The sequence below is a fragment of the Pocillopora damicornis genome, chromosome 9 (assembly GCF_964200805.1).
Source record: "Pocillopora damicornis chromosome 9, jaPocDami1.2, whole genome shotgun sequence".
NCBI lineage: Eukaryota > Metazoa > Cnidaria > Anthozoa > Scleractinia > Pocilloporidae > Pocillopora > Pocillopora damicornis.
In genome coordinates, this window is record NC_142678.1 from 4,494,555 (window position 1) to 4,506,561 (window position 12,007).

General features: G+C 38.9%; 1 long non-coding RNA gene across 2 annotated transcripts; it reads right to left on the minus strand.

Annotated features, from left to right (window-relative positions):
* Positions 1–4,487: 4,487 nt before the first annotated feature.
* LOC149039723 (uncharacterized) lies at positions 4,488–11,152 on the minus strand. Of its 2 annotated transcripts, XR_016179994.1 has the most exons (3): positions 5,491–9,451; positions 5,129–5,392; positions 4,488–4,762 (listed from the first exon to the last, which is right to left on the minus strand). It is a non-coding gene; the product is annotated as an uncharacterized LOC149039723 (long non-coding RNA). The 2 variants fall into 2 exon arrangements; XR_016179993.1 differs by having other exon boundaries at positions 5,129–11,152.
* Positions 11,153–12,007: the final 855 nt, after the last annotated feature.

Sequence of the window (12,007 nt, forward strand, 5' to 3'; positions counted from 1 at the left end):
ACCGTCTTTTTTTTCTTTGAGATTGTAGAGACCCTTTGGTAACACCTTGCTGATGGTATAAGGACCTGACCACGCCCGCTTCAGTTTGCCTCCTTTTCTTGCCTCGTTCCGTAAGTTTCTCAGCAACACAATGTCGCCCTCCTTGAATCTTAGTGGTTGCTGCTTTGCATCCTATGACTTCTTTTGCCGTTCTTGTGCTTTTTCAATGTTCTTTATTGCCTGAACCTTCACCTGGTCTCGAATGTTCGTCATGATACGAACTTTCTCATTAAATCAGCGGTTGGATCTCCAATTTTGTCAGAGAGTGAGTCAGTACTGCTAGGCTTTGACCTGATTTCCGTCTCAATGAGTAGAACGGGTGCACGGCCAAACATCAACTCGAACGGTGTGAATTTGGTGGAGTCATTGTTATTGGTTCGATAGGCGAACAGAATGGACTTGATGTGCACATTGTTGAAGGCCTAAATGTAATAACTGTCCTAAATGTAATAGAGTCCTAAATGCAATAAGCCTCCAATGCAATCATAGAACTCCTTCAGTGCATTGTTGTTATAGCGGACATCCACATTGAGACGTTGAAGTGACAGCTGTTGCACCAAAAAGTTCCGCAGACCAATATACATGTCACATTACGGGCTCGCTGATGTCAATTAGCATCTTTTTATTTGCTATCAGTGGATAGGCATTGGCTGTAAACCGTTATAATAATGAACAAATGGAATAAAATGACAGCTGACAAAACAATAAGTACGCTGACCAAAACCTCTCCATATATCACTGACTCAGACTCTAAAGTACAATAAATTTTGGAAAAATTGATAACGTTATTCTTGCGTGATTAGTGATGGATTTAACAAGTCATAAACCAAATTGCAAACTTGGACAAGGAAGTCTGCTGACTTGTAGGTCGAACAATTTGCAGGCTTCGATATACATTTTTTGTCTTTCCATGCCTGAATAAACCTTGTTACCATGCACATTTTGTTTCCCAATTCGGGCCTCTAGAGAGTTATTACTTTCAAATTCTCGAATATCTTCGTGAGTATATGAATATGGACAAAATAATTTTCTCCCCAAGAGAACATAGCTGGGACAATTATGTTTTCTTGATCTTGAAATGCACGCAACAAATCTGACAAACAGATTAGGTATTGCATGTGTCTGCATCAAATTATATACTCAGTTACGTACATTTAACAGGTATAAATGCAAAGAAGCTGCTGATCAACACATCATCACAAATCATCGGCTCAGATTGCCAATCACAATGCAGACATTAAACAAAAATCTAGAGCATGTCATGAACGAGCTCACCGACGCAAATTTTTTGGGCACCAAAATTAAAAGGCACTTGTTACTAAAAAAAAGTTCCTATGGATGAGGTGGCACTGTATTTCGAAATAAGCAACAGGTCTTTTCAGCGCATGCTTGTTACTCTATTACGTTTCATATGAGGCCGGAAACAGTCACACAAGTGAGATATGAAGAACATTAAAAATGTTTGTTTATGTTGAAGGCTGTAAATGATGTCCCGGTCCTCAAAAACTCGCACAAAAATTTGTGTCCTTGCTCTCCCTGAGATATGAGTACATCTAATCGCGTGAGCCGTTTTTTAAGGGATATGCTAATTGATCAGTCAAAGAATTAAAAAAAAATTAAGGAAACAGGGGTTGCTCGACGCACTGATTTCCTTAACGATCAGGCATTAGATAAAGTAGCATGAACTCACTCTGAATCGGACTTTTCTTCTACTGAATCGGCACTATGAGAATGACATGCACGTAAAGAGCATAACTTTCCAGTTTCAAAAAAGCTGGCAATAAAACAAAGATTTGCCTGCCCAGCAAAATTTTAGGAGTAAGTCGAGCTAAAATACAAACTGTTCTAAACATAGGCAAACGTCATCATCGCCGAAACGCTAAGTTTCTTAATAGGGCGAAACTGAAACCCATCAGAGCCAGAGACGTTCATGCCAGGCACCAAATAGATTTGATGGATATGAGCAGAAAAGGATCCGTGAAGATGAATGGACATTTGTGGAGGTACGTTCTATTAGTGATTGATGTTTTCAGCTATTTCCTTTGGCTTCGTCGTTTGGAAAGCAAATCAAGCCAAGTAATTGCAATTGAACTGGAATGTATTTATATGGAGTATGGATCGCCAGAAATAATCCAGTGCGACTAAGGAGGGGACTTCAATAAAGCCTTGAAATTACTTTGCGATCGCGTGAATATAAAATTGATTTACAGTCGCCCGCGCCATAACCAATCGGAAGGCAAGGTAGAACGTTATCATAGGGCACTAAGATCAAAGATGGAATATGACCTTCAAAAGATAGGTCAATACGGTGTAAAGCGGGAGAAACAGCTCCCTCTTTATCAAAGAATTCTAAATAACGATCCCAAGGAAGTGATAGCTTACAAAACACCATTCGAAATATACGTTGCACGAAATTGTAACGCCTTCAGAGAGAACAGATTACAAGACGAAATCCTTCCTAGTGCTGGGAGGGTTCGCCCAACTAAGAATGACCGTTACCGGCGTTCACGGCAAGCTTTGAAATTACGAAACCGAGCTAAAAAGGCCACGCGTAGATGTGACAAGCGGATGCAGCGAACACAACTTCGCTTAAATCCGCCCTCGGTTTACAGCTGCGGAGAAAAAGTGTATTTACGTTTGAGAGGGAAACCATCGAATAAACAGCATGTGACAGAGGGTCGTATCGAGAAACGAAAGATCAAGTTGCACACCTATGAGGTTTCATACACCTCACCACTTTTAGGGAAGGAAGAAAGGAAATGGGTCTCTGTGAACGATATTACAAGCCTTATACTGGAGCGAGAAAAAACAGAAACAAAAATGCGCCAAGCTGTCTAAAAAGAAATAAAATGACCCCTAAAAAAAGTATTACATGCCCATAAGAAGTAATGATCATGCACAGGCTATTGAAGACCAGGGTTTTAAATTGCTTTACAATCCTCCTGGAGGTGGCAATTGCCAATTTGCTGAACTATTGTACCAGGCAAAGAGAATGGGAATTTTGAGATCTCCTGAAACCATAAGCAAAGAAATAGTAGAGCACTTAAAAAGTAATCCGTGCGAATACAACGGCTTCCCTCTTTTGGAGCATTTGGCAAATAATGAGGTCGCTTGCTGACTATATAACTCATATGGCGCGCGATGAGACCTATGGGGATCAGATAACGCTGTATGCAGCAGCAAACTTGTGTAACATCGACATCCAAATAATTTCTTCTCTAAGAGTTGGTGGGCAGCATACGTTCAATCCGTCAGCAAGTGTTTCAGCAACTACCGTGTGCCTTGGACATTTTGCTGAGAACCAAGGCGAATAATATGTGAGCTTGGAACAAGTTGCCGATCACAGCGACGGTAGTAAAAAATAATATGATGTAAATGACCCAGGAGAAGGAGAAATTTCCGAGAATTATGCAAATAAAATGCATATAGAGCAGGGCGTCGTTAATTTTGAAATGAGTGACACTTACGCAAAAAGTGGCCCCGTTGGAATATCTTGTTTTAAGCGCACTAGCAAGGCAAGATAGGCCTATCTTGCCCGCTTGAGATTGCCTACATAGATCCTGCGCAAGAAAACTTACAAAGTTCGTAACTTGTGGACGATGTCGACATATACATAGAAAATATAAAACGACCCTCCTAGGTTTATTGTGCTACAAACACAGTCGGCTTTCACTCTCGGCTCTCGAAACAATTCATTCTAAATTCTTATTGAAGCGAAATCTTTTTCTATACAATAAATCCATTATTGATTAAGCTAAGAGAATATAAACTCTCTCTCGACCACGCTTGTTCGGTCAAGATGGCTGGATATTAGCCTCGTTTTTATTCTACGTTTTTATGGACCGAGACGTCGTCTTAGTCCATAAAATGCAAAAAAAAAAAAAAGAAAAGAAAAAGAACTCGACCAATACCCAGCCATTTTGACCTCACTCTTAGTCAATAGCAAAGATGAATATATTTCATGCAGACCCATACAAATCTGGCAAGGGAAGACGATGCAAAAAATGCACTTCCGAGCCCGGAATTTGTCCAACGTATAGGTCAGTGGACTTCCTTTTCCTTGCAATTCGGTTCACGAAGTGTTAACTTCAGCACTGATCATATAAGAATATCGTCAAAATCTATTGCACTAATTAAAAGAGTCTGAACCAATGACATAAAGAGAGCTATTGGTCAGCGTTCTAATTGTTTTTACGTCTGTCAATTTGGTGCCAAAAGCATATCAGTATAAGGCTTTGTACCAAATGCTTCTCAACCTTTGTCTTTAGCAAATAAAAAAACGCTGATTAATATCAGCGAGCCTGCAATATGCCATCAATATTGGTCATAGGATTCTTTGGTGCAACAGCTGTCACTTCAACATCTCAATGTGGATGTCCGCTATAACAACAATGCACTAGCGCAGTTAAACAATTACATCGGAGGCTTATCACAGTTAGGACCAAATGTTATTACATTTAGGACTTTATTACATTTAGGACAGTTATTACATTTAGGCCTTCAACACACATCGCAGTCATCTTGGTTGTCGTTTACGTTAACGTCTGATTCATTATTTCATCAAGACCATGCGGGTGGTACACCGCACTGATCCTGTGGTCCGTGCCACACAACTTAAACAGCTCCTCGTTGACCCTGTTGACGAATTATTGGCCTTGGTCGGACATCACAATTTTCGCCACTCCGTATCTGGTGATCAGGTTGTACAGGAAATCCGCTACACCTAGAGGACCGATGAATATTTGTCTATTAGAGCAAGTCAAGTTTAAACCAAGCTTGAACTTGACTCAAGCAAGCACAAAAAAAAAGCTATCAATATATAGTAACTTTGCTACATTTTCCAAAAAAATAGTTTTGGCTTCGTCAAAATTGTTGCAAATTTTTGATATTTGTGACAGGCTACACGCAAGGAAAATCATGTAACTGAATTTCCATCAGAAGGATTATTTTGCGCGCCTATTCAAAAGCGAGCATGTTGAATTACTGTCCTTGATAGATTGACAATTAACGTGGTAAATAATTGAATAATAACATGTGCTAAATATCCTTAAACCTCGCTACTCTACAATTAATTTCGGATACTACATACCTTCAGCTGATTTCCCTTAAAGAGGAGCTGCCTCTGGCCACTTGCTGAAATAGCAAGTTCAGGTGATCAAGTACTTATTGCCACGGAACGTTTCGGGCAGAGGTCCTACCAGCTCGATACCAATACGATGTCACACAGTCTCCTTTACTTTAATCAGGCATAGCTAGGCAGTCTTTTCGAGGCTTTGAAGTACGCTGGCAAAGGTCGCAACCCTTGACAATTTCAGTCCTCCAACAATCGAACCCAATAGTAACGAGATGTAACCTGGAATAAGGAAAGGAAAACAAAAGTTAAGAGTGATCAACTAAATTGTAACCACAATTTTAAAGTTCAAGAGAAGCATCACTGAATTAAGTACAGACCTTTTCTCTCGTCTTGTCACGGCCGAAGTGACCAGCAAGTTTGTCAGAGTGACAAGCTTTCAGTATTTGCTGCTGCTCGTCTCGGCTGAGAACCCATCTTTCAGGATGACCATTTTTCTGACCAATAAAAAACAGCGCACCATCTTAAAGAACGAATTTTTGGGCTTTCCTGCGTAAATCTCTTCCCTGATCTTTCAAAAAATCGATTGGATGCTCGTTATGGCGGAGATAGTGAAAAAAAATTCGTTGTAAGCTTTCGTTTCGGCCATCGCTGACGGAAGGAATCACGAGAGTAAGGTCCTGTTTACACGGAGGGTGGGGGACACCAGGTAGCTGAGGTAACCCGCCTAGCCGTGGTCGAAAAAAAAAAAAACGCGTTTACATACAATCTTACAACCTCGGGTTGCTAATGTGAGGTTTCTTGAGGTTGTTGTTGCGCTTGAAATTAAGGAGTTTGAGCAGAGGCGTCCCAAGCTCACATCTCGAGAAAGATGAAAGATTAATTCTCGGGTACATATGTATTTATTCATGAAAGCGTCACGCGTTGTGTTACGCGGTGTTAGGTTACGCGAGAACCCGTTGACCTAATACGTTATACGGAATAGTTTGGGAAACGAAATACTGTCGATTTACAACGCTAAATATTCCGAAATGTGAACATTTTACACTCCTTGTGTATCCTTTGCAGTTTCTGGTGATTTCTGCCATGAAACAGCTAAGAAATGTCCAAAGTTTTTAAAACATGCATGTGTCGCTTTTGAGCTTTTTGCTATGAACGCGACCCCACCTTGGGTTACCCCACCTTGAGACATTTAAATGGTAAATTGTCACCCCGGCTGACCGGGTTACTCTACCTTGCAGACCGGGAAACCCGCCTAGGCGGGTCACCCCACCTGTCATGTAAACGTGATCAAGGTAATATAAGAAATTATATGGACAGGCGGGTTACCCCACCTAAGTGGGTTACCTCACCTACCAAGGGTCCTCCACCTCTATGTGAACAGGCCCTAATGATAAATTAGAATGAAACCTTTTGCAGCAATTGAATTCAGTTGTGGAGCACACAGTAACGATAACATAAATTACTCAGTGCCGATAACTTGTTCCACGCACCTGAACTTTTCTCCACAAAAACGATTAATAAGCGCCTCAAGCGACTTAGTGTCTAGTAAATATTTATCACTTCATACCGATAATTTTTCAAGGGTGAAAGGCAGTATTGATAACCTAGTTTGCTGACTGGCTTTTGGTCCCTACGGCTTTTTTCCGTTAAAAAGAAATACCAGACCAAGCGCTCTAATAAATGTGATTTTTACGCTTTCAGCCTCGAGAAGACCTTTTTTCAAAGTTTCCCACTAAGTATTTACATAGCAATGACCTGCGGTACATACTTTTGGCGAAAAGCGCTCGATTCCAAGTTTCTCACAACCTGAGCTTAGACTGTTTAGAGACGAAAAAATCATCTATGTGCTCTTTCATATCAGTAAGTAAATATTAACTAAATTTAACGGCACTGTTAAAAAGACTGCATTATATTCCGTGCTGGGCTTAAGAGAGAAAAGAATCTATTTGACACATGGTCGAGAAAAAGAAAATAACATAAAACAATGTAATTGTAACTGCAATTGTAACAATGTAAGTGGTAACTTAGTGTCTAGTATCTATTTTAGGTTATTATAAATCGACTCGACCGAACGCTAACTAGACAAAAAAACCTAAAATGACCGTTAGTTTAACTTATTTTGAATCACTAGGAAACATCAAGTAATACTAATAATAATTAGTGTGCATTCTCGACTTACGAACCGCAGAAAAAGTCTTAATGTAACAGTAGTAGGTGGAGCAACAGAATTCCGATGTGGAATCCCGATTTTTCGAGCCTCCATGGCATGGCAAACGAAAATCAGTTGGAGTATTGGGTTTACTGGGGGCAGGGAAACAACTTTTGGTTCGAGTTATCAAGAGTGACGACCAATCGAGGACCCGAGCGATCGGGATTCCACTGAAGTGAAAATAATTAAAGCTTTCACGCGGTTCACATTCACTGTTAGCATATTTATCATTTCATGCTTCACATCTTTTTCAAAAATCAAACGCTACCAATTTTAACAGTTCGTTTTTATTCCAGAGTTTAGCATTTTCGCGCAGGTTAACGAAAACCCCTAGTTGTGACGGGATGCTGAGAACCAGATAACATCAATACGCATGTTGTGAATGAAAGACATATTTTAGTATTTACTGGAACGGAAAGTATTATCTATTTCCACTAGCACATTAAGGATTATGTTTCACTCAGTTTTGTTGGGTGGTCCAAATGCGCGGAGGGTGGTCCGAATCTATCAGCGGATTTGGACCGGCAGAGGTCCATATCCGTTAACGAATTTAGACCAGGAGTCCATAGCCGCCGGCAGGTTTGGACCGGGGTGTCCGAATCTAAGACGGGTCCAAGTCCGCTAAGACACCGGAATGTTAAAGTCGTGCCAGAAAGTTAAGTCTGTGCCGGAATTTTTCAGTCGTGCTAGATAGTTGAAGTCGTGCAGGAAAGTTAAAGTCGTGCTGAAAAGTTGAAGTCGTGCAGGAAGAATTTTGTTTACTTTTAAGCCAGACACTGTTGAAGTTAATAAACGACCTAATTGCACTGACAATACTATTTAATCAGCCTCAGAATTATTTCCCGTGACTGTCATTGAATAACATTTGACCGTAAATTGCTGGTTGGATCCCACAGATATCAGCCGTTAAAGCCTAATCAGTTAAGTTCTGTCTATGGAGAGTATTAGAGAGAAGCACTCGCTGCAGCTGGGGAATGATTCAGCTTATTTCCAACCATTAAGCTACGTTATTCCGATGTGTTTTCTTTTTGTTGTTGCTATCGTTGTAAATTCATCATACGATGCTTATATCAGTTTGGGTCAACGTAATGTGGTATTAGAAAATAAAGGAATTGAAACTCAATGTTTCATTGAGTATATTTGCTATTATCAAACATACATATCCAATGTGTAGTGCATAGGGTGAATAATGAAACCCTCAAAACAAAAGTTACTAAGATCCATTATCATAGGCAACTAATAAATTACCTTCCAGCCGCTTGTTCCTCTCCTCTGAAATGAAAAAAAAATGGCTAATTACAACAGGGTTTGCAAAATCATCTAAGTCACTTAATGAAATGATATAGAGAACCTACAGATCTGATGTCAATAACGTACATAATTTTTTCCAACCACTGAACCCCTTGGTGTTGCTATGCAAGAGACTAATTTACCTAAAAAACAAAAGTATTTCCCCAACCCCAAGAATGTATTGTATACATAAATAAAAGTTAACATAAACAAATACGATGGTTCCGATGTACGGTGTCGTCTGGGAATGTAAAGGAAATAGAAAATTATCCACATTCCTGAACGATGCCGTAGATCTACGGTTGCATGGAATGAAAAAAGAAATACAACAGCTCAAGGTCTTTTATACATCTATACTAGAGTGCGTAAATCAGTCTTACGTAATTGAACGTACTCTAAAAAAATGAAATAAATAATTGAAAATTGTTGAAATGGTTCCTTGAGCTGCTATACACTGGAGATGAAAGGCTCGAGCAAATAAAATTTGGAAGACACCTGAAATAAATCTATGTTCTCCAAACCTAGGTGTGAAAAAAAGTGCAAAAATTGAAAATAATTCTCATTAACAACTAGACCTATTATCTTTGTGTTACTTCTAACTCTGAGAAGTCAACCGCCATTGCCCACCCTCCCCCCCTTAACTTAAACAGATAATATGAAATTTTATGTGTGAAAGAAAGAGAAAAAGCGAAGAAAAAAGATAAACGATTTTTGCCGCTGTTGTCTCTCTCAAGCGATGAAGAGTTGCCGTTAACCAATCATATTTAATACACGATTCAACGTAAGGTTGTGAGATCTGACATGTCCATCATCAAATTTATTTACCTCAGGAAAACAAAAAACAGATATATACAACGTGAAAATAAAGCGCCAAGACGTTCGAAATACCTAGCGCTAGAAACCCTTAGAGAAGGTAACGCTTTAAACGGATCAGTTGAGATGGAATAGCTTAGTCATTTGCGGAATTCAATTTACACCAGTCCATTCTGGCATGAGTAATGTAGCAAGATTTCTCTCTCAGTCACTGGGATTCAATTTATAGCTTCTCACTAAGAATTCAGTATACCAAGCTACAGTACGGTTCTTTTTAAACCCTTGGCGCTAAAGGAGCGAATCGTAATTATTTGAAGCAAAGATTTCTTAATGATTTCACCTAGCTACATTAATAACTTAATGTCCATTAAGTAGTGTTCTGTTTATTCCATAGATCGAATTCTTCATTAATTTTGGACCGTCCCAGGGGGCGCATGTTGTCTACATTAGGAGCTCGTTCATTTTATGCTTCTGCCCCCACAATGTGGAACTCAGCCTTCCAGCAAATGTTCGGGAAATAACATCACTCAGCATTTTTAAGAAAAAACTTAAGACAAATATTTTAATTTAGCTTACGAAAAATAACTTTTCTCGGGGATGGTCAATTATGTATAATTATTTAGCAAAAGGTTTTATAAATATTTCTTACAATTCATCATTGTTACTGTGTTTTTATATATATTTTTAACTTCATGTAAAAAGCTTTTGATCATTTTTATGTTACAAGGTGCTATATTAAGTGAATAAATAATAAAACCATAAAAACTGTAAATAAACACCTTCAAGTTATTATGATTTTTATTTGTTTTAAAGTTCCACTCAGCTTCGTGCTCTTTGATGGTATTCAGATTTCCAGTTTACTTTACGGCTAGTGCACGAGTTTCTTTGCCGCGAAACCACTCAAATCAGTCTCTAAACCATAAACTTTAAAAAAAATCTACCTGACCAAAATAATTAAAAGTTGTTACCAGACCTTTAGCCAAAAGCTTCTACTTTCTCGAAAACCTGTGTTAATCACAATCATATGAATCAATTAGATATCTGTAGTTATTTAGACTAAACCTTCGTTGCAGGCATATAATCAATGTAATCATGTTGGCCTACAAAATCCCTAGTTACTTCAAGTTGTTGGAGACCAATTCCGCGAGTTAGAAATTAAAAACACAAAGACTTTTAAATTCATTGAATTTTTCTTTTCCTAGCTACCTTCCACCCCATGCTCTTCAACGGGTGTTGTAATTTCCCGTTTATTACACTTCTAGTCCATGCGTTTATTTGTCGTGTTCCAAAAAGTTTAAACGGAAAGCGATCCAATGAGCGTCAATATTAAAAAGGTCAACAGAAATCTGTGAGAAGAAAAAACAGATGTCTCCCAGCGATGCACGAACTCCAGAAAGTTTACGTCGCTTTCTAGGGTTCACGAGACGCCACCAGTTTTATCTGGAACGCCCAACTGACTGCGCAAGTAAAGAGGGACTCGCATGTGGTGTAATTCACAGCAGAGAGGGCTTGCAACCAAGTTACATGACAAATTTCAGTTACACAGCATATAATGAAATCACGTTGTAGCTGCTACATAAAATTGGTTTTATCACCCGAATGACCAATGCCTTTCGTGTTCTTTTCTCACCCCTAGTGGGTGGGGGATGATGCCTTGTTTCCAATGCTTTCAATCTTGGATATTCTGCACTTCTCCATTTCCTATATTCAGCAAATTCTAGCAAGTTGTCCACTACTGCTACTGCATTCGTTGATTGGCTGTTTAACTACTGGTTACTGGTTAGCCAAAACATGAGCAAGTGACTTTTTAGAATGCATCAGTAATAATGCACACTTCTGTAGACGAGAATAATAGGATAATCCTGTGGTTTTCCCATTAAATAAAACTTGTGGAGCTTATGGGCCAATGAGAGGGAAATTGTTTTTAATGTTATTCTCCGTCGGTTGCTTTAGCGAGGTAGCCACGCACTTCAAATCTTATTGAAAGCACTGTTACTTAGAGGCAATATTTATTAACTGAACTAAACGTCAAAGTAAAGAGGAGCAAATTTCTGAAAACTACTATGGTGCTTCAGTATAGCAAAATAATTTCCTTTTAGTCAACTTTGTTGATAATTCGAATTGGCCACCGTAAAGAGATTCAAAGACCGACAACTCGAGCGTTAGGCCCTCCTCAGACGTTTCCGGTAAACCCTCAAACATAAGAAAAATTGCACATTTAATTAGGAAAAATGGCGCATACAACCATCCGTAAAAACCGCGCATACACTCGTTATTTCCACCCTGTTTTGTTGTTGTTGTCAATCTGTCGCTGTCTGATAAAATTACACTAAGATGCTTAAATAAGTAAAATTAAATAAAATTTGTTAAAAGACAATCAAGAAAATGAAAGTGAATATCCTACTGATCGAGTATATTTGCTCTACCTAAAGCAAACAGACATATCCACCGTGTAATGCACAGTGTGAAAAGAGAAAAACTTTAAGATTAAAATTATTTAAACGGTAATAGATAACTTACCTGGAGATAAATTCCACCAATTCTCTAAAATGGAAAGAAAATTATAATTGTTAGACACTTGT